The following is a 23,016-nucleotide window of genomic DNA, read 5'->3' as shown; positions in this document are numbered from 1 at the left end:
CGATAGTGGTGCCCGAGTTACTCGATTGTCCTGTGCCCACGTTTGTTACTCTGTGCCACCCAGGCGTCTCCCTGCGGACACGTTACGGGCACACTGCGCCCTGCAGTGGCGTTAGGGTCTCTGACAGTTTACCCGTAGGCACTTCCAGCGTCACTGATACAGAATGGGGTCCTGTTAGTTACATTCATGTCCTCGCCCTGGCCATCGTGTTCCCCTGTTTGCCAACCCATCATACAGTCCGTTTGTATCGGTTTAAGTGTGGTGTTGGTTCCCTTTCCTAATCCCGCGCATTTGTTTCTGCCGACGTGTGTACCGTCATGTTTAGACACAGGTTTTGTGAGATCGTCTATGTCAATTCCTTTGTCCCTATGGCAGCTTAGGATGCCAAAATTACCCAAGTGAGGAACGTGTGGAAACCCTGTCCAGCTGTATGTGTAATAGGTTATATTATTTTCCTTTGGTATGACAATTTATTTTCCTGGGTATCCCCAAGGCATGTTTGGGCCTGAAAGTCATGGACTAAAATAAAAGGGCTTACCCCAAAATGTCATGATGGGTGGTTTTATCGTTGTGTTAGTACCGTTGGTCACACTAGTAGGGTTCTTGTCATACTTAGTCACTGTCTTCATTACAGTCACCAGCGTCTGGTCCCTCCTCCCCTGGATTATACCCGGGCTCATACCAGACTTCTGTGGAGCTCCTCTGTGACGGCACGGCTGCCTCTGGGCGGGCCGTGCTTTCTGGTGCCGTACAGGGCTCAGGTCAGGCTGCATTTCGCGTCGGCATTGCCGGTATAACCTGCTCTCCTCTACTGAAGGCTGGGACGTAGGCTGACCACTGTCCTCCTATAATCTGGAGATCCTCATTCCGTGGACATAGCAAAGTGTCACAGCAACCCGTCACGTCAGTCACGCTAGTACACAGTGTCCCAGCAAATGGTTTTCACCCCTAGGCTGTTTGCCATCTGGTTTCAATGACTTGTCTACAAGTTTTGGGACAGGTAGTTAAAGAACAGTAAGGTCTCTATCTGCGTAATTCTCTCCACACATCTGTAGCATTTCTAAACACAGAATCTGTCACATTATATGATTGTAACTCTGCCAAGCAGGTCTTTACCCCACAGTCCCAGGACTTGTGGTTTTGTAAAATTTTGTGTTGGTGGTCTGGTGGGCTCTCTGGTTCTAGGTATGCAGACGGTACGTGCCTGGCTGTTCTCGTACACTCTCCGGCCGACACACCAGAGTGCCAAAGGGACGTCCAAGTAGTGTACATCTGTAATGTCATCTGAGTTGCCCAGCTCTGCCAGTAGCTGCTGAGCTGCAGGGTCGGGGATTGGCAGTTCGTACGGTGCTAGCGGTATGCCTTCCTCCCTCAAATAAGGTCCCTTTGTCATTAGTCTATGTGCATACAAAGGTACACATGCTAAGAGCCGGCTAAAGTCTGTGTGAAACTCTTCATGCCGCGAGGGCCTGAGTTCCGTCACGTAGTGTGGAAATGCGGCGTGTGGACTCGGGAGTAATGCAGTGCTCACGAGGTCAGGTCTGGGGGTGCACTGCACTGGCTCTACTGGGTTCTGCCTTGGGAAGGGAGAGGTTCCAACAGGCAAAGGGCGTCACTGGGGACAAGGTGACGTTCAGCTTCGGCGCTGTGACTGTTGCACCCTCGGTTTTCACAAACAGTATAAGGTCCAGCTGAGAAAATTCCAGCAGAGACACAGAGTCAGCAGAGGATGATCAAAAGAGGCGTGGTGGTGACCCTTGGTGGTCACGGTTCTGTGTCTGGGAGGTCGCGATGGAGCTCATCCCGTGTGTGCAATGTCTTCTCCCGGGAAGCTGTTAGTGCGTCTCCTGACCGTTTCCGTTCTCCTTTGTCTGGTTCTCCCCATCAGTCCTCCTCTCCGTTCCTCCACCTGGAGTAGATGCGCAGGCAGCCCTTCCCTGGGTTGTCTGACCCCCCTTTCGTATTCTGGGACGTCAGCAATTCCTGCCTTGGAAGGCCTGCCCTTCTTGGGCCTCTGCACGTTGCCTGTTTCTCCCCTGTGTTTACACCGTGAGTTTAAGTGTTCAGAAGGGGTGAACAGTTCTGCCCAGCATAGGGACTTCACGTCATAGTCCCCTTTAAGCAGTACGGACCTGGTTGAACCACAACTCCTAGCTTGTATTCAGTCCGTACAGTCTGAGTGTTGCCCTTACAACGTCGTTTCAGACAACCTGGCATTGGGCAATATAAAATGTGCTCTATCAAGCCCGACGTCCTTGCAAAGTTGCCCCAAAGTAAATGCTCTTGGTTGTGGCCGTCTGCTATCCGGGTGAGCACCATGCGGCATTCACAGCTACAATCCGTAGGTCCTTTGGTCGGCCTGAGATTGAACCATGTGTTCCCTCATGTCCTGTAGAGGGGCTTCCCACGAAGGAACCCGGGAGATGTGAATGGGTTCAAGTCTCCTTCCGTGGTCACATCGTTGTGGCAGGGCGTATGATGTGGCCGCCCCTGCGGGGCACGCTGTCACTGCTGCCGATGCCGTCAGGAGGGCTGCCTGGACTGGCAGACACAGTATTCCTAAGCACAAGCGTGTTGTTGCTACGAGCAGGAGTGCAGACGGCAGTGGGGCCTATCCTGGGGAGTTCCTCATCGGGGCGAGGCATGGGCCGTGCCGTGTAGGTGGAGTGGCCCTCCAGGAACCCGGCAGCCATTTCCTGTGGAGACAGGTTTCCTGTACGACCCCCACCTGCTCCTTTACCGGGGATGCGGTCTTTCTCTGCTCTTCCTGTAACTAACTTGAGCAGGGGTTCTGTCCAACCCTCATGCGGCGCTGGTCTTCCTGGCCTATCCCCTGGGTTTAAATCGAATGCTGCCCCATGTAGGGTTTCTCACAGTGTGGTTTTCTTCTCGATCGTCCTCAGTTCTCTGTCAGCCCGTTAAACCTTTCTGTGTTCCCCGAGCTGTTGGGTGACAAGCCACGTGCAAGTTCCGTGGAATGTCTGATCTCGGTGCGAACTTCGTACGTGACGAGGAATAAGGTGTGATCCTTGGTCGCTCTCTGTGATTCTAGGGGCCCCGTAGCAGCTGCACTGTCCGGCTAGGGTTCGTAGGGTTGCCTCTGCACGAGAAGCCCACCCATGCGTGGTGGGTGTCCTCTGTGAGGAAACGCGGTTGTCCTGGAGCGGTGATGTCCCTACTGTAGATGCACCACTTCCGTGCCAGGGCCTTCTGGTTTGGCATCACTGCTGACACGTCTTCAGGACTGAGTGTCCCCCAGGTCTTACAGTTGCTGGGGCGTTACCAGCAAGAGGCTCAGTCACTGTTAGTGCGTTAGAAGGAAGCCGTAGCAATGCTTCTAAATGAGAGCATTAGCTCGCGGCACATGGGAGGTGTGCGGTCCAGAAAGCAGCAGGTTTAATTAAATAAGGTAGCTTGGCTGCTTCTGGTCCAGAGAGGCCAAGGGCCAGTCCCTGGAGTCCAGACAGACAGGCTAACCCTTTCCAGGGGCCCCGAGTCGCTGACAGGTAAGAACAGACGCCTTCAGTCGTGAAGGCCTGCTCTGGGGCTCCCTGCATGCGGAATCAGAGGCTTGCTGGTGACGGCAGACATAGACCTAGGGGTGTCGTCTCAAAGGAGTCAGAGGAAGCGGCGTGCCCCGGTTTCCCCGGCACGCTCTGTCAGTGCCTTTGTGTCATCTGTGGCTGGGTGTGTGCCTCTCTGCCTTCCGAGGACCACCGCGTCCCTAAGATGTTGCTGGTGTATCTGGGCTGCGGGTGTTTTCCTTGGGTATTGTCGCCCTCCTGCCCTGAGCTCCTCCACGAGTCTGTTCCCTCCCCCAGGAGCCCTGGGCCATGATGTGTGTTGGTGGCCTCATCTATATGAGAGACGAGGAAGGGCTTGAACGCTGTGATTTTTGTGAGGTTAATAAAGTAGGAGCTCTGACCGCACTATTCAAACGTCCCTGTGGCTGCCTTTTAAAGTGGTACTGTGTGCCTTCCCCGCTCAGCGCAGCCTACTCCCTGGAGTTTGGGGCAACACGTTGGAAGAGTTTGTGAAGAGTGGGAACTCGGATTTGTAGATCTGGAGCAAAAGAGATCCCCTGGGTACTAAGCAGAGTGAACCAAGGTCCAGAGGTGAGGAGAACGTATGATATTCAGAGAATAAAGAGCATCCCTGCTCAGAGACAGAGCTTGGAGAACGGGTGGAGAAGTGCAGCGGTCTCCTAGGTGGTTGGCTCAAAATCTGTGGCACATAGTAGGTGCTCAGGTAATATTTGTTGACATCGTGAGTGAATGACACAATGCGAAAAGATACAGTGATTTTACAGCATCTCCGAATTGCCTGCCTATGAAGGAGCGTGAGGTCAAACAGTCAACATTCTGAAGAACATGCTCAATTGCTGGACTGAACTCCAGACGTGAAAGTGCTGGCCTTGCTCTCTGGGAGGGTCCAAAGGTGGCCTCGGGCCCTCGGGGAGTGTTCTCTTATATGTCGTCTGTATCTACTGATGTGAAGTATCTTCCTTTGGGCTCTGCGGGGTGGGGGTCTTTTCTTGTTTAAGACAACAGTAGGAAATACAGGCCCCGGCACCTCAGAGGTCCGCACATCTCCAGAAAAGCCAGGCAGCCAAAGGTATTATCTTTATTCAGAAGAAGCAGAGCCTTTGGATGGTTGGGATATATATATATATATATCGGGGTGTGAAATGGCCCTTTCTTTCCCCCTCAGCTATGCCATTATAGCAATCAGCCAAGCCTCAGGAAGGTAAATAGTTTTGGAAAATAAATGGAAATTTGCTGCCAATCAGCCCCTTTTGTGCGCGGCCGCGGGAGTGCAGTGAGGTGTTTGGACACTAATGCCCATTCATTTTCCCGGCTCCGTAAATAAAAGACGCCGGCGCCGCGGCGGCCGTCAGATGGTATTCTTTGGGCCCAGCGGGGACCCCCTCCTCATTACCACCGCAGGGGGCCGGACGGGCCCAAAATAGCAGGACAACGAAATCAAGACATTTTCAGTGTCGAACAAAATGACTGCGTTTTAGACAGAATCCAAAGGTTGGAAGAGACGGGACAGCTTTTGTACCTGGTGTAATACCTTTGTTAAAAGGGTTCATATGGGGAAAGGCACCTCTGAGAGACACAGAAGCCTATTTCTGAATCCCATTTAAAATCTCGCAAGACCTTATGGAACTGGAAGTGGGGTGTAGTGCTCGGCACATGGACGCTGAAGCTATATCCCATTTGGGGACTCCGGCCCGGGAGGACCCGTGGGTTTGCAGAAGACTCAGGGGTGGTCTATACAGTGTGTGTGTGTGTGTGTGTGTGTGTGTGGGGTGAAGATGGTGTCATGTGTAAGTTGTTACCCTTTTCTTCCAGGCAGTAGTACTGTGTGTTACTGACATCTTGACAGTTTGTGTGGCTATGGGGCATTTCATCTCAGTGGGGCATTTCGGTTTCTACCCAATGCTTTACGTAGCAATATTAAACCAGGACTGTCACAGGTGAGGTCGTTACTTAGATAAGGAAGCCATTTTGGGCAAGGCCTTCCGTCATGTGGGATCTTTCTCTTAATGTAAGTTCCCACTAGAAGAGCAGAGAAGCCCCCAGATTTTGTGAAAGAGCATTTTGGTGAGAAATTCCCTTAAAAAAACACACAAGTGTTTTTAGCTTTAGCTCCCAGAACAGAAAGGAAAATACGAGACCAGTTTTAAAACGCACCGAAACAGAACGGTCACGTGTCATGGTCAGAACGGGTGTGTAAGAACTCACCTCGTGCCGGAGGCGATGTGGCCTGACAGAGTCTGCAGACGTGAGTCTCCTGGCCCATGGGCCCTGTCACAGCGCTGTGGTACAGGGACCTCTTCTCACCACAGACGTGGCTCGGTGTGCCTCCGAGCACGTCCGCGATGACAAGGACGTGGCTGACTTGAAACCACAGTCCCCCACGGGAGGACACTTGGTCTGCCTCTACGATGAAACCAGAGGCCGTCCTAGACAAGCCGTCCTCTTAACAGGCACCCTTTCTGTCCTGCACGCTCTGCTGAGGTGGCAAGTGTGCAGTGTTTCCTGTGGATGCCAAGTACCCCCGTGTCACCCAGAGGCCCCAGAGGCTACAGCCAGTGGGACAACGAACAGGTGAGGGTGGCCTTCTGCCCGGCGGGTATTTGTGACAAGTCACGCGCAGCACTTTTGTGTCCCAGTCCAGTACTGTCATTTTTAGGAATTTGTTCCAAAAAAAAAAACAAAAAACAACAGATGGGTTTTTTTGGCTCTTTATTGGATCATTCACATGGTGATAATGTTAGGTAGGTTTGGCTCTTGCCGAACTCCACATACCAAGGCCCATCCACTGGTGACAGGAAAGGACACACGTGAAATACTTGGCAAGTGTGTTCAAGATGGAAGCGGATGATGAGAGTTATATGTACTCTGAAATGGGAAGGACTGAACCCCAGGAATCCGAAGAGTCAGTACAGGAGGAAAGGAGCCCAGTAAGAACACCTTTGTTTCTGAGCAAAGGAATCACGGCTCCTTCGTTGGAATGGTTTCCACAACAGTGCCTGAAAATAGATGAAAAAGTGTCAGATTAGATGCAAGGAAGATGGTGGGGAGCCAAACCAAGACACGGAGGATCACACACCCTGTGAGCCTTTTTGAAATATGCATGTGAATTTTGTCATTACGCAAGGTGGGGGGAGAAGAGCATCCCAGAGTATCGGATGAGGACGATGTGTGTGAACCCATGTGGTGCGGAGAGTCCGCGGGCCTTCCTGTCCCACCCTGGAATCTCAGGACTGGGAACCCCAGACGTCGCAGATGTCAGCCGTGTGCTGGGAGGTGCAGAAGCGGAGCCTTGTAAGAGAGGCCTCAGCGGGCACAGTCGCTTGTGTGTGTCCCGAGAGGCGCGCAGGAAGCGATGGCCTCTCACAGAGCACGATCCGGGAGTCACGGCCCGCGTGTCCCTGTAGGAGGGACACACCGTTGCAGCGCATTCCACCAGGTAATAGAACGACTTTGTCCCCAGTGCACGTCTGGCGTCGCCTTGCCACCCACACACACCACGGCGGTCGCCTCCCTGTGCACGGCAGCGGCTTGCATTCCCGGGCGCGCCTTCCTTCCTCTGTCCCTCCTCTGCTCTCTTCTCTGTCGCTCCTGTCTATGCTCTCCTGTCTCTCTTCCTTCCTCTGTCCCTCCTTTCCTCTCCTGTCCCCTGTCTCTCTACCTTCGTCTGTCCCTGCTCTCTCCTGTCCCCTGTCTCTCCTGACTCTCTTCCTTCCTCTGTCCCTCCTCTATTTCTGTTCTGCTGTCCTTTCTCTGCTCTCCTGTCTCTCTACCTTCGTCTGTCACTCCTCTCCTCTCTGTCTCTCCTGTCCCGTCTCTCTTCCTTCCTCTGTCCCTCCTCTCCTGTCTCTCTTCCTTCCTCTGTCCCTCCTCTATTTCTGTTCTGCTGTCCTGTCTCTGCTCTCCTGTCTCTCTACCTTCGTCTGTCCCTGCTCTCTCCTGTCCCCTGTCTCTCCTGACTCTCTTCCTTCGTCTGTCCCTCCTCTATTTCTGTTCTGCTGTCCTTTCTCTGCTCTCCTGTCTCTCTACCTTCGTCTGTCCCTCCTCTCCTCTCTGTCCCTCCTCTCCTGTCCCCTGTCTCTCTACCTTCGTCTGTCCCTGCTCTCTCCTGTCCCCTGTCTCTCCTGACTCTCTTCCTTCCTCTGTCCCTCCTCTATTTCTGTTCTGCTGTCCTTTCTCTGCTCTCTTCCTTCCTCTGTCCCTTCTCTATTTCTGTGTCTGTTCTGCTGTCCTCTGTCTCTCTACCTTCGTCTGTCCCTCCTCTGCTCTCTTCTCTGTCGCTCCTGTATAGGATAGGATAGACTATGCTAGGCTAAGATAGACTAGGCTAGGGTAGATGAAACTAGAGTGTTATGGAGGTAAGTAGACTTCTTCCACCCAGAGCCAAGGCAGGTGGGGGGAGGTATGTCGGGAGGGATGAACACCGCTGCCTTTGGGATAGCTTTTCGGGGCCATGTAGGGCGTTGTGGGTCCGGGGGATTGTGGGGTTCCTGGACAAAGCAGGACACGTCGCTCCAGCTCCTACGTGTCCCAGCACAGTATGTATGAGTTGTGAGAGTAGGGGCTAAAAAGACAGGTGTGGCCCCCTGATGTTACTTACGGAGCTCGGAGCTCATCCTCACTTCGGTGTGCGTGGCAAGACCCCCCCAGTGTGAATACGAGTGACAACATCAGGGCATGTCTCCTAAGGCACCTCTGGAAGTCCCGAGAAACGAGTTCTGTGGCAAAGAAAGAAAGAGAACAAAAGTAAGTTTGTTGTTCTGTGGCAAAGAAAGAAAGAGAACAAAAGTAAGTTTGTTGCTAAGTATGAGGCCTGAGCTGCGCTGGCCCTCCGGCACCCCTCGCCCTCGGCCCGGGCCCGCTGCCGAGCCTCGCCGCGCCCGAAAGGCCCCTAGACTCCGGCCTGAGCTGCGCTGGCCCTCCGGCACCCCTCGCCCTCGGCCCGGGCCCGCTGCCGAGCCTCGCCGCGCCCGAAAGGCCCCTAGACTCCGGCCTGAGCTGCGCTGGCCCTCCGGCACCCCTCGCCCTCGGCCCGGGCCCGCTGCCGAGCCTCGCCGCGCCCGAAAGGCCCCTAGACTCCGGCCTGAGCTGCGCTGGCCCTCCGGCACCCCTCGCCCTCGGCCCGGGCCCGCTGCCGAGCCTCGCCGCGCCCGAAAGGCCCCTAGACTCCGGCCTGAGCTGCGCTGGCCCTCCGGCACCCCTCGCCCTCGGCCCGGGCCCGCTGCCGAGCCTCGCCGCGCCCGAAAGGCCCCTAGACTCCGGCCTGAGCTGCGCTGGCCCTCCGGCACCCCTCGCCCTCGGCCCGGGCCCGCTGCCGAGCCTCGCCGCGCCCGAAAGGCCCCTAGACTCCGGCCTGAGCTGCGCTGGCCCTCCGGCACCCCTCGCCCTCGGCCCGGGCCCGCTGCCGAGCCTCGCCGCGCCCGAAAGGCCCCTAGACTCCGGCCTGAGCTGCGCTGGCCCTCCGGCACCCCTCGCCCTCGGCCCGGGCCCGCTGCCGAGCCTCGCCGCGCCCGAAAGGCCCCTAGACTCCGGCCTGAGCTGCGCTGGCCCTCCGGCACCCCTCGCCCTCGGCCCGGGCCCGCTGCCGAGCCTCGCCGCGCCCGAAAGGCCCCTAGACTCCGGCCTGAGCTGCGCTGGCCCTCCGGCACCCCTCGCCCTCGGCCCGGGCCCGCTGCCGAGCCTCGCCGCGCCCGAAAGGCCCCTAGACTCCGGCCTGAGCTGCGCTGGCCCTCCGGCACCCCTCGCCCTCGGCCCGGGCCCGCTGCCGAGCCTCGCCGCGCCCGAAAGGCCCCTAGACTCCGGCCTGAGCTGCGCTGGCCCTCCGGCACCCCTCGCCCTCGGCCCGGGCCCGCTGCCGAGCCTCGCCGCGCCCGAAAGGCCCCTAGACTCCGGCCTGAGCTGCGCTGGCCCTCCGGCACCCCTCGCCCTCGGCCCGGGCCCGCTGCCGAGCCTCGCCGCGCCCGAAAGGCCCCTAGACTCCGGCCTGAGCTGCGCTGGCCCTCCGGCACCCCTCGCCCTCGGCCCGGGCCCGCTGCCGAGCCTCGCCGCGCCCGAAAGGCCCCTAGACTCCGGCCTGAGCTGCGCTGGCCCTCCGGCACCCCTCGCCCTCGGCCCGGGCCCGCTGCCGAGCCTCGCCGCGCCCGAAAGGCCCCTAGACTCCGGCCTGAGCTGCGCTGGCCCTCCGGCACCCCTCGCCCTCGGCCCGGGCCCGCTGCCGAGCCTCGCCGCGCCCGAAAGGCCCCTAGACTCCGGCCTGAGCTGCGCTGGCCCTCCGGCACCCCTCGCCCTCGGCCCGGGCCCGCTGCCGAGCCTCGCCGCGCCCGAAAGGCCCCTAGACTCCGGCCTGAGCTGCGCTGGCCCTCCGGCACCCCTCGCCCTCGGCCCGGGCCCGCTGCCGAGCCTCGCCGCGCCCGAAAGGCCCCTAGACTCCGGCCTGAGCTGCGCTGGCCCTCCGGCACCCCTCGCCCTCGGCCCGGGCCCGCTGCCGAGCCTCGCCGCGCCCGAAAGGCCCCTAGACTCCGGCCTGAGCTGCGCTGGCCCTCCGGCACCCCTCGCCCTCGGCCCGGGCCCGCTGCCGAGCCTCGCCGCGCCCGAAAGGCCCCTAGACTCCGGCCTGAGCTGCGCTGGCCCTCCGGCACCCCTCGCCCTCGGCCCGGGCCCGCTGCCGAGCCTCGCCGCGCCCGAAAGGCCCCTAGACTCCGGCCTGAGCTGCGCTGGCCCTCCGGCACCCCTCGCCCTCGGCCCGGGCCCGCTGCCGAGCCTCGCCGCGCCCGAAAGGCCCCTAGACTCCGGCCTGAGCTGCGCTGGCCCTCCGGCACCCCTCGCCCTCGGCCCGGGCCCGCTGCCGAGCCTCGCCGCGCCCGAAAGGCCCCTAGACTCCGGCCTGAGCTGCGCTGGCCCTCCGGCACCCCTCGCCCTCGGCCCGGGCCCGCTGCCGAGCCTCGCCGCGCCCGAAAGGCCCCTAGACTCCGGCCTGAGCTGCGCTGGCCCTCCGGCACCCCTCGCCCTCGGCCCGGGCCCGCTGCCGAGCCTCGCCGCGCCCGAAAGGCCCCTAGACTCCGGCCTGAGCTGCGCTGGCCCTCCGGCACCCCTCGCCCTCGGCCCGGGCCCGCTGCCGAGCCTCGCCGCGCCCGAAAGGCCCCTAGACTCCGGCCTGAGCTGCGCTGGCCCTCCGGCACCCCTCGCCCTCGGCCCGGGCCCGCTGCCGAGCCTCGCCGCGCCCGAAAGGCCCCTAGACTCCGGCCTGAGCTGCGCTGGCCCTCCGGCACCCCTCGCCCTCGGCCCGGGCCCGCTGCCGAGCCTCGCCGCGCCCGAAAGGCCCCTAGACTCCGGCCTGAGCTGCGCTGGCCCTCCGGCACCCCTCGCCCTCGGCCCGGGCCCGCTGCCGAGCCTCGCCGCGCCCGAAAGGCCCCTAGACTCCGGCCTGAGCTGCGCTGGCCCTCCGGCACCCCTCGCCCTCGGCCCGGGCCCGCTGCCGAGCCTCGCCGCGCCCGAAAGGCCCCTAGACTCCGGCCTGAGCTGCGCTGGCCCTCCGGCACCCCTCGCCCTCGGCCCGGGCCCGCTGCCGAGCCTCGCCGCGCCCGAAAGGCCCCTAGACTCCGGCCTGAGCTGCGCTGGCCCTCCGGCACCCCTCGCCCTCGGCCCGGGCCCGCTGCCGAGCCTCGCCGCGCCCGAAAGGCCCCTAGACTCCGGCCTGAGCTGCGCTGGCCCTCCGGCACCCCTCGCCCTCGGCCCGGGCCCGCTGCCGAGCCTCGCCGCGCCCGAAAGGCCCCTAGACTCCGGCCTGAGCTGCGCTGGCCCTCCGGCACCCCTCGCCCTCGGCCCGGGCCCGCTGCCGAGCCTCGCCGCGCCCGAAAGGCCCCTAGACTCCGGCCTGAGCTGCGCTGGCCCTCCGGCACCCCTCGCCCTCGGCCCGGGCCCGCTGCCGAGCCTCGCCGCGCCCGAAAGGCCCCTAGACTCCGGCCTGAGCTGCGCTGGCCCTCCGGCACCCCTCGCCCTCGGCCCGGGCCCGCTGCCGAGCCTCGCCGCGCCCGAAAGGCCCCTAGACTCCGGCCTGAGCTGCGCTGGCCCTCCGGCACCCCTCGCCCTCGGCCCGGGCCCGCTGCCGAGCCTCGCCGCGCCCGAAAGGCCCCTAGACTCCGGCCTGAGCTGCGCTGGCCCTCCGGCACCCCTCGCCCTCGGCCCGGGCCCGCTGCCGAGCCTCGCCGCGCCCGAAAGGCCCCTAGACTCCGGCCTGAGCTGCGCTGGCCCTCCGGCACCCCTCGCCCTCGGCCCGGGCCCGCTGCCGAGCCTCGCCGCGCCCGAAAGGCCCCTAGACTCCGGCCTGAGCTGCGCTGGCCCTCCGGCACCCCTCGCCCTCGGCCCGGGCCCGCTGCCGAGCCTCGCCGCGCCCGAAAGGCCCCTAGACTCCGGCCTGAGCTGCGCTGGCCCTCCGGCACCCCTCGCCCTCGGCCCGGGCCCGCTGCCGAGCCTCGCCGCGCCCGAAAGGCCCCTAGACTCCGGCCTGAGCTGCGCTGGCCCTCCGGCACCCCTCGCCCTCGGCCCGGGCCCGCTGCCGAGCCTCGCCGCGCCCGAAAGGCCCCTAGACTCCGGCCTGAGCTGCGCTGGCCCTCCGGCACCCCTCGCCCTCGGCCCGGGCCCGCTGCCGAGCCTCGCCGCGCCCGAAAGGCCCCTAGACTCCGGCCTGAGCTGCGCTGGCCCTCCGGCACCCCTCGCCCTCGGCCCGGGCCCGCTGCCGAGCCTCGCCGCGCCCGAAAGGCCCCTAGACTCCGGCCTGAGCTGCGCTGGCCCTCCGGCACCCCTCGCCCTCGGCCCGGGCCCGCTGCCGAGCCTCGCCGCGCCCGAAAGGCCCCTAGACTCCGGCCTGAGCTGCGCTGGCCCTCCGGCACCCCTCGCCCTCGGCCCGGGCCCGCTGCCGAGCCTCGCCGCGCCCGAAAGGCCCCTAGACTCCGGCCTGAGCTGCGCTGGCCCTCCGGCACCCCTCGCCCTCGGCCCGGGCCCGCTGCCGAGCCTCGCCGCGCCCGAAAGGCCCCTAGACTCCGGCCTGAGCTGCGCTGGCCCTCCGGCACCCCTCGCCCTCGGCCCGGGCCCGCTGCCGAGCCTCGCCGCGCCCGAAAGGCCCCTAGACTCCGGCCTGAGCTGCGCTGGCCCTCCGGCACCCCTCGCCCTCGGCCCGGGCCCGCTGCCGAGCCTCGCCGCGCCCGAAAGGCCCCTAGACTCCGGCCTGAGCTGCGCTGGCCCTCCGGCACCCCTCGCCCTCGGCCCGGGCCCGCTGCCGAGCCTCGCCGCGCCCGAAAGGCCCCTAGACTCCGGCCTGAGCTGCGCTGGCCCTCCGGCACCCCTCGCCCTCGGCCCGGGCCCGCTGCCGAGCCTCGCCGCGCCCGAAAGGCCCCTAGACTCCGGCCTGAGCTGCGCTGGCCCTCCGGCACCCCTCGCCCTCGGCCCGGGCCCGCTGCCGAGCCTCGCCGCGCCCGAAAGGCCCCTAGACTCCGGCCTGAGCTGCGCTGGCCCTCCGGCACCCCTCGCCCTCGGCCCGGGCCCGCTGCCGAGCCTCGCCGCGCCCGAAAGGCCCCTAGACTCCGGCCTGAGCTGCGCTGGCCCTCCGGCACCCCTCGCCCTCGGCCCGGGCCCGCTGCCGAGCCTCGCCGCGCCCGAAAGGCCCCTAGACTCCGGCCTGAGCTGCGCTGGCCCTCCGGCACCCCTCGCCCTCGGCCCGGGCCCGCTGCCGAGCCTCGCCGCGCCCGAAAGGCCCCTAGACTCCGGCCTGAGCTGCGCTGGCCCTCCGGCACCCCTCGCCCTCGGCCCGGGCCCGCTGCCGAGCCTCGCCGCGCCCGAAAGGCCCCTAGACTCCGGCCTGAGCTGCGCTGGCCCTCCGGCACCCCTCGCCCTCGGCCCGGGCCCGCTGCCGAGCCTCGCCGCGCCCGAAAGGCCCCTAGAGACTCCGGCCTGAGCTGCGCTGGCCCTCCGGCACCCGCCCGCGTCGTCAAAGCGAGCGCTACGCGCTCTTGATTGACCGCTCGGCAGATAAACTCAGCCATTCGTCACCCCACCGCAATATATAGGGCAGCAGCGGAAGTGGCTCCCATTGGTCAGTGTCATGGAAACACTGGTATCCGGGGAGGGACTGTGGATTCCACGTGCTGGCCTCTCATAGGGCCTGTGGATGGCCGGCGATGGGACTCACCTGTGCGTGCGCCCTGGGTCTGGCTGATGAGGGGCCGCATCATGTCTGTCATCTCCGAGCTGTTGCAACCCGTCTGGGCTGGTCTCTGTGTGCTGCTGCTGCCTGTCCACCTGCCTGTGCCCCTTACTGTTCTCTCTTTCAGGGCAGAGGTGGTCCCAGTCTTCGGGGACCCTGTGTAGCCATCGCATTAAGGCCCTGGTCCGCCTCCAGCCGGCGCCCCCTTCCCTGCAGCAAAGTGCCCCTCAAGTCGCAGCCTGCAAGGTCTGGCGCTGCCCTGGCCTTGACTCTGGGAATCACGGCCCTGTGTAGGCGGGTCCCAGCCAGGAGGCCTGTGGGCCGAGCAGACCAGGAGCGGTGCCGTTGCTCCCCACTCAGGGTCTACCCGCCTGCCCTCCTGGCCATCAATCCTCCTCGGGACGCTCACAGATGCGAGGCAGGTGGCCAGCGACCAAGGCCTGCTCGGCCCACAGGACAGGCAGAGGTGACTTCCATTCTTTGCCTCAATCCTCGGTTCCCGGGACACTCAGAGTTGCCTTAGCAGAGGAGCCCTGATGGGGTCCCCATCATGTTCACACTGGGGGAGCTGTACCAGGCCCACAGACGGAACACTGACGTGTGGGTGACCTCTGTAAGTAAGTACCAGGGGCTGAAGCTGTGTTTTTAGCCCCAACTGTGACTAGTCATACATACTGTGCTGGGACAGACGCGAGCTCTAGCGCAGGGGCCTGCTTTCCCACTGGCTCCCTGGAGCTCGGAGTGGCCCCCATGCCCCCCGAACGTGGCCTATTCGGTGTTCTCTGCCCAAGCACTGTCCCCCCCACCCCGCCCTCCAAGTCATCAATCTGCTCCCCGAGGGCTTGCTGCTGCATCTCTGCTGACCGCAGGCCTCCTCTCTCCCTCCCATGGGGACGGAGAGGCTCACAGCCTGGGACCCGTGTGCCACTGCACTTGCCTACGCCGCCGAGAGGCCCTGCCTGGCTTCCAGAATGCCTCCCCAGGACTCCCTGCACTCCTCTCCGGAGGACAGTGTCCTCGAAGTGCCCTTCCTCTGCCAGCGCTCTCTCGGGGACTGTGGCATGCGGTCCAGTGTGCAAGGGGAGGCGGAGTGGGACACTGAGCCACGTTCTGGGTCCTGGGAGCCCCCGAGACCGTCTCTGCCCCCCATGGAAGGGGATGCACAGCTCCGACGATCCCCCACCTCCATGGCTGGGTCTCACTGCTGTGCCCCATCTGCCTCCAGGGACGCGCTGCAGGCACACCCCCTGGGCTGCTGTGTCGTCGACACACACACACTCCCAGCAGTACGCCACGTGGACAGAGAGGCAGCTGCGCCATCTTATTGAGGACAAACTCTGCCTAGACAGTCCCCACCTCCCCAGCTTCCTTGGTGGCCGGCACCATTACTGTTCCTCCACAGGAACGGAGAGGACGCTCTGACCCGGGCCTGCCTCGCTCGGCTGCCATGTCACGGTTGGCGACGGGAAGGCGCCCTCCTTGGAGTTCATGTGTATGGACTGCGGATGGGGACTCGTCTCCATGGACAGAGGGCCAGCGACCGAGACACAGAACGCCGTGTGTCAGCCTCGGGCACAAAAGGGACGCCGGCGAAGGCGCGCACGGGAATGCAAGCCGCTGCCGTGCACAGGGAGGCGACCGCCGTGGTGTGTGTGGGTGGCAAGGCGACGCGAGACGTGCACTGGGGACAAAGTCATTCTATTACCTGGTGGAATGCGCTGCAACGGTGTGTCCCTCCTACAGGGACACGCGGGCCGCGACTCCCGGATCGTGCTCTGTGAGAGGCCATCGCTTCCTGCGCGCCTCTCAGGACACAGGGCACCCCGGCGGTCCGTGCGTGCCGCGCCTGGGATGAGGAGACGCGCACATCCACGGACACACACACACACACGAGCGACTGTGCCCGCTGAGGCCTCTCTTACAAGGCTCTGCTCCTGCACCTCCCAGCACACGGGTGACATCTGCAACGTCTGGGGCTCCCAGTCCTGACATTTCAGGGTGGGACAGGAAGGCCCGCGGACTCTCCGCACCACATGGGTTCACACACATCGTCCTCATCCGATACTCTGGGATGCTCTTCTCCCCCCACCTTGCTTTGTCACTGGAGCTGACAGTGGGCGGGGGGATGGTCCCCTGAACCTTTTTGGCTCTGGGCCAGGTCTCGCACACATCCGTGTGGTTTCATGGGGCACCCTTGGCCGGATGCTTCCACAGAGGAGTCGCTGTCCCTGAGGGACTTGATCTCTCCATGCCTCTATTTCTGCGGGGAGACCGGCCGGAAGAGTCCTACCAGAAATGACAGCAAACGGCATGTCTCCCTGAATGACAGGAACGGCAAGCTGTCCCATGGCCAAGCTCTCACCTCCAGGAGGACACCTCCCTGCCTGCCTCTGGCCTTCGGGACCACCGTACACGTGACTTGAGGGCCACAAGTACTGCTTGGGCGGCCATTTCCTCACACAGGACCAGGGCTAGGACTCAGACAGATCACTAGCTCACTACTGAGTCACATTCACGGGACACAGAAACAGGCAGAAGAACCCAAATACAGAGACCACCTGAGGGTCTGGTGAATAGGCACTTGGATCGACAGGGTGGCTTTGCCATTCACTGATGTACAGCTCACCTATTTGACCTTGACCGTCATCAGGACTCCATCGTGGCCCAAGGCCGAGGCGACAGTGCCTCGCCTTTCTCTCCGGGTCGTTCCCACAGGGAGAAGTGGTTCCCTGCTCCGTGGCCTGGTCACTCCATTCCGTGTTTCAGAAGCCCAGTACACACAAGAGGACGTCTCAACTCTTACAGTGTCACGCTTGAACACCGCCCTGGACACTCGCTCACCTGCACCCCACGAACAAGCTGTGGGTCCCATGAAGAGGGACATCTCTCCGTGAGTGCCGCCTGTCTCATGCTTGAAAAACCTGGGCTTGCCAGGGGGTGTCCTGCGTGATAGACATGTCTCCACCTTGGGTCTCCAGAGCAGCTTTGGGAATCCTACGAGGCAAAAAAGGAAGTCTGTCATTCCATCGCCAGGTCCCCTGCAAACAAGATGTCATGACGAGAGGAAGAGAAAGGAAACCCTGCCCATGCACTCGGGCCTGGGAGGTCACTGCCACCACCCGTGCAGCTGGAGAAGGGTGTGGAACCCTGGGGCCCCCGACATGGTCGAAGCAATGCTGTCGGAGGGGTGCCGTGCCACAGCAGTGCTGGTGCTGCTGACGTCATTACGGTGTCCCTTAGAGAAGGGGGGATGCCGCTCCTGTCAGCTGCAGGGACACACACTACGCTCTGCTGGCTCCCGTCAACACGCCAGCATCCTCATTCCATCACCTCTCCCGCCGCCATGGCCACACGGGTGACGGCCCCTTCGCAGGTTACTGACTGGACATCTGTCCTTCTCATCGGCCCTTTTTATCACCACCAAAAAAAAAAAAAAAAAAGAATTCCGTCACCACTCCCCGTGTGGCTTGGCTGGCTGGGTTGTCGCACGTGACGGTAGGAGACAGTGAGTGACTATCCTGCTCCTGCATTTGCTTTTCTTATTTAAGATACCTGCCCTTTCTTTTCTTTATGAGACTATGTGCCTCTCTGGGACCAGGCCCCGTGGTCTCACGAGTTAGACATGCGAAACCCCAGACACGGCAGAGTTTCTCTCCTTCAGATTCTATGTACATAGGTTCTTTGGAACATGTGAGGGACTTCGTCAAGGGTGTCCCGAGACCCTGAATCCCATGGATGGCTCTGCCTGTCACGTGATAGACGCTATTTCCTTCATCACTCCCTTGCACCAGAAAGGATGGCAGAGGCTGTGATACGGACAGCAAACTAGACCGTACAAAGCACCACTTTGGGGATAAAACCCATGTCCCTGGGCCCTTTCCTTCCTGCCTGTGGCCTCGGCTCCCAGTGTTCACAGCCTTCACGGGCCTCAGGGGGATGGCGGGGGCAATGTATCCTTGCCATCTCCTCCTCCTTCCGGCCGGGATCACTCCTGGCTGACCTTCGTGTTCGACCAGTCCAGACCCGGGAAGATCAGGTCTCACCTCCGCCCCCCGCGAGTGCGACGACCCCTCTCTTCTCACTCTCCCCGGCCTCACCTCTCCCTCACGGAGCTTTGGCCGTGTGGTCAAAGACCTCGCTTCCTTGCGAATAAGCGCAGCCAGAGTAACGACCTAAAGGCAGAGCTGGGGGTACGCACGGCACAGCCTGTGACCGCCCGTCTGCAGGGGAATCGAGGTGACCTGGGGGGACCGGAGCGCTTGTGAACCGTCACCCCGCACACGAGGGCTCCTGGTCTTTGCACATACGTGGACGACAGTGCCGTGACATGCGTTCCCTCACTGACAGAGACCGAGCCTCAGACGGATTTTCCAGCACCTCACATTTACCAGTGACAGCCATGCAAACTGCGCTGCTGTTTTCTGGAGGTACCAGGGGTCGTAGACACAATTAGACGAAAATACACTCAGTGACGGGGGCCGAGAGACGCTTCGTGCTTCGACGGAAGGAAGGAGGGGCGCTCCGTTGAAAAGGACTCGAGATCCTTACACATTAAAAACAACAGCAACCAAGAAACAGCCGAGTCTGCTGTGCTTTCCTGAGCTGTTCCACTCACATCACTAGTTTGTAAACACAACACCTCCCGGGACACAGTGTCCTCAAATCTACAATCACAGGCATGAGTGCTCAAAACAGAAAAACACCAAAGGTTTATGCCATTATTAAGAGAAACATGTTTTTCACAAAACAGATTATTTACTTGTCTTCATTTCTCTCTGGTACACTGTTACGACTCCTCGTTAGGAATCCAAATACAATGACATACATTTAAAAATTACCTGAAACCAGACACTTAGGGTCTCACTATGGCTTAGCCCGGTGCTTCACAAATGCGTGATGTTTAGGACCCATCACTGACTTACTTCCTTAGAGACCTTTCACCGCCTCCGGCTCTGCCTCGGGCCGGGGTGGGGGTGGGGTGGGGAATGACGCACACCTCCCCCTGCCGCAGAGCGAGCCCGCGCCCCCGGCACTGCAGCGCTGACAACTCTAAACGAGACGGGTCCTCCCACTTCCGAGTCGGCACCTCTCACTGACATTGTTCTCCCCGGGGGATGAGCACCGGCACTGGTTTCTTCAGCACAGGATGAAATATACGTTCTGTTGTTTCGGCTTCAACGTGGGCATACCTGGCATGGGCAGAGCGAACACTGAGAGCCTCGAAGGGCGTGCCAGGTCTCCCCAGCTCCCCACCTTCAGGCCCTCCCCCCTGCCCCTCCCCCGACTCTCATGAACGCTCACTACTCAATGGCTACAGGGGGCGAGGCAGGGCCACTGGCATCTCCATTTCATAGCCCAACAAACTGAAACAGAACTCACTCAGGTGGCTACAGGCAGAGCCAGGCTTTGAACTCGCGCCCTCCGACTTCAGAACCTTTCTCCTGACCACTGTGCCAACTGCTTCACAACCCCAGCAAGGACTCCGTTGAGGCCATTCGACTGCCTTCTCCCTCTGCCACGAATGCTCCTCTGATACTGCAGTACGTTCCACGGAGCAGATGCCAGCTCCTTCTCTAGCTCCCTGACACGGACACCTGAGCCGCCCTCCACTTAGCACTGCGTCTGGCACTCAGCCCACGTCCACACTCCGGAGGACTACATCGCACACCAAGGGACGTGCACCTGAGTTCTGCAAATGCGTTTTCCTCACCCACAGCTCATCACACAGGACACGTCTCCGTTTTGACTATTTGGGGGTCTGGGTCGATAGAAGACATTTCGCTCCTTAAACGTCTTCCCTCTCATGAAACATCACGGATGCCTTGACCCAAAAGCCGAGGACATACCAAACCTTCATCTTATTGTGGACACATCCTTTGGCCGCACACAGGCCTCCTCTCCTGGCGCTGAGGTCCTCACACACAACCCGGGGAAAGAAGTTTCTATGGATGTGTCTGCTTCTGAATGACCTGGCCAACAGTGCACTCGTCTGCGGGCTGTGGGTCTTCATGCATAAGACACATGCCAACCATGTGCTTTCGTTAAAAAAAAGAACGCATGGGGCTGTCCCTAGAGGGCGCACTCAAAAGCCTGTGACCATCGATACGTTTTCTGAGACGTTTTAACAGACCTCTGGGAAGAACAGTCTCCACCTGCTCACTTCCTTTCATTACGCTTCACCAGCAGGTCCCGAGTTGCCAATCCAATGACACGCTCAGAAGTGACATGGAAATGACTGGAGGCTTGAGCAAGGGAACACTGCGGAGGGAAGAGGGATTCCTTTCTCTTTTTATCTCTTTATTAATAGAACTATTAATTAAAACATTAAGTACATGTGTGACAGAACATGATTTGAATTTGGGCAGTGGACACAGTGCAATATATGGGTCATGCATCATAGAAATGTACCCTTGAAACCTGTGGGAAACCTCTGTGATGCTTCCTCCCAGTGACTCCTTCCTCACTGACGGGCTCGCCACCCCCAGAGCCTGCAGAGGGGCCAGACGTGCTCCAGGACGCTTCAGAACCCTTGCACTGACACCCTGTCCTCTTCGTCTCCGTGAGCAAATGTTCACGGGCACCTCTCTGACCAACTGCTACAGAGGGGATCCTCCTCTCCCCAAATGTGTTTCTTACCAAAATGACTCAGGCTACTTACCCACTGCATTGGGAATGACGCGGGTTCCCTACCCTTGCCGTCGTCAGCACCTGAGACATCTAGCTGCACCTCGTCGCAGTTACACACAAATAGTTCTCCTCCCCCGGGAGAAAACAAGTTTAGGTCTGTGCTTATGAAGGAGACACAGAAGAGACAGGGTCGTTACTTCTTACAAGGGGCTACAGACCCACAAAGCGTTCCACATTTTCAGCCCAGACACTGTTAAAAGAAACCACCGATCAAAAGCTTTCCCACGAATGGCTACTGTATACGCGCAAACAGACATGAACATATTTTAGGGGGCCGTGGCTTCGAGCTCACAGGGAGACATTCGAAGGGTTGAAAAGAGAATTCTGAAATGAAAAACAATGGATACCCGTCAAAAGCATCGGTAAATAAGGCTTTTTCATATGCAAATGACTATTTCTATCGTAAAGAAGGCTTTGTTTTAAAAATAGTGAGGTAAGATTCTTGAAAAAGGTTACCCGCGCGATTACACAAACTTATCTCCTTCCTAAAGAACTTTGCAGCTCACTGGTTTCTCAGGACAGCGGCCCTCGTGGCCCCACCCCCACTGAAAGCCACACTCTGCGTTCCCTCAGGGGTCATAAATAAGCAGGTCACTCGGGAAACAGACTGGCACAGACTGCAGGTACCACCCCACCGTATGGGCAGGGCGGGCAGCTGGTATGCCCATCACATGGCAGGCAACGAGGGGTAGGTGGGAAATGGCCAATGAATGCGGCCACATTTTACAGCTGAGCGGATCAGTAAGGACGTGTGCATCGGCCAGTCACAATCTTGAGTCGATGAAGCCTCAGCCCTTCCTTTTGAGAGCAGCGTTCCTCACTCCCCAAATAAGGTGGCTACTCCACATTTCGGGCGGGAGGGAAGGAAGGGACAGAGGGCAGGGGGAGCTGTCATTTCTGTTTCCTCCAACTGAACTCATGAAATGCTTTTCCCCCTCCTCCCTGCCTTTTTCTCTCCTATTCTTCTTTTTCAAGAGAGCCCATTGACATCTGGACACAGATAATGATCTCAGAGTCAAGGGCAGAAAAAAAACGGGGAGACAGACCGCCCAAACTGCACGCGACGCCGGGGGACCAGCTGCCACAGAGATAGCAGAGACCGGAGCGAGCCATCAGAGCCGCGACCGGGGCGGATAGTGACCTGCGCCCACACCAGCCTCAGTCCCATCTGCACACGTGTGACCTTTGCCTCCCAGACTTGCCTTCTCGACACACGTGTCCAGCTGGGGGAGAATTCCGTCACTTCCCTAACACCCGTATGGCCACTGGCCTGACATCTTAATATTCAAAATAGCTGTGACACGGATCAAGGATTTTCGGGAGCACTTCTGTTTTTATTGCAGATAATAGGCACCAGGTGAAGGCAGGCACGATCTAATTTGAAAAGCGTAACCCTGATCAGGCGCTGATTGGAACGCTGTTTTCCCTCACACTGAAAACCTTTTTATTGTGAGAACTCGCTGTCACCGCCGGGCTCCGGGTTCTCCTGTGAGACAGACGCAGGGTCACAGGATGCCTCACCACTTCCGTGCACATAAATTTATAGAGTTCAAAGTGCCATCTTCTTTGAATATGTCCTTAAGTAGCCGACACCTGTCACATGCGTTACTGAGCTGTTGGGAACGATGTGCCGCCTGCCTTTAATGTGTTCTCTCGTAACAGACACTCGCCATTGTTCTCCGTTATTGTTCATTTCAACATGCTACGCGTGGGCACAGTAAAGAACGGAGACCGTGGTGCCACAGGCTGAACAGACGTGGGCAGTATGTGTGAGTGCGGGGAGGTGGGGTCGTTCTCACTTCCCACCTTGAAAGGCGAGGTTTCTCTATAATCTCCAAGGTAGGGGGGCAATCTCAAGTCTCTCCCTTCATTTTCTCATCTTTAGAATGGGCGGTCCCCAGCTTGGGGTGTCGTTGGGAGGACTAACTGAGATACTATGTGGGAAGTCTCCAGGAGAAGACCGCGCACACAGTGGGGACCCCGTTACGTTAGCATTTTGCTGTCTGCTTGTGTTCTAATAGTGTCAACATGACTTTCAGAGCCTCGGCTTCCAATATGTTTCATGCCCTGGCCAGTGTCCCTCACTCGGCTGCACTGCTGTCCGGTAGACCTAAGGGTCGCGCGTTCCATTCCCAGGCAGGGCACCTACCCAGGCTGTAGATTTGATCCCCGGGAGGGCACATGCTATACTGGAAGGCCACCAGTCTTCCATCTCATATTACCATTTTCTCTTTTCCTCCCCTCCCCCCACCTCTCAAAGCAATGCAAAAAACTTGTCCTCAGGTGAGGATAAAAAAAAAAAAATACATGTCATGACAAGGAGCTTGCTGGCTCCTCTGGGCAACCCTCCGCACAGCTGGACTTGTTAGAAAGCTCCCCTGGAATTCTTACGTGCTTTGGACCTCTGTCACCCTTTCACCTCATTCTGTCCTTGTCACGGAGAACCTGGCTGACAGAATCCCCAAGACACGCAGATGAAAGCGCGTCAGCCATTATTCTTGGCCTTGCCCCTTCCGTCCTCTCTTCCCTAAGCCGCTCTCCCGGGCTTCCCGACGCCTCGGACTGCCCCGATTACAGCCCGCCACCACG

At 60.3% G+C, this 23,016-nt stretch overlaps 1 long non-coding RNA gene across 3 annotated transcripts in view; it reads left to right on the top strand.

Annotated features, from left to right (window-relative positions):
* The window catches only part of LOC149992035 (uncharacterized), a 223,208-nt gene extending 201,645 nt beyond the window's left edge, over nucleotides 1-21,563 (top strand). For all 3 annotated transcript variants that reach the window (XR_016508447.1, XR_016508448.1, XR_016508446.1), the window contains one exon: nucleotides 21,403-21,563. This is a non-coding gene — a long non-coding RNA (uncharacterized LOC149992035). The remainder of the gene's footprint in view (nucleotides 1-21,402) is intronic.
* Nucleotides 21,564-23,016: the final 1,453 nt, after the last annotated feature.

The sequence above is a fragment of the Furipterus horrens genome, unplaced genomic scaffold (genome assembly GCF_987537825.1).
Source record: "Furipterus horrens unplaced genomic scaffold, mFurHor1.1.pri manual_scaffold_16, whole genome shotgun sequence".
NCBI classification, from domain to species: domain Eukaryota; kingdom Metazoa; phylum Chordata; class Mammalia; order Chiroptera; family Furipteridae; genus Furipterus; species Furipterus horrens.
The sequence above is the reverse complement of the archived record's forward strand: the minus strand, read 5'-3'. Positions and strand labels throughout refer to the sequence as shown.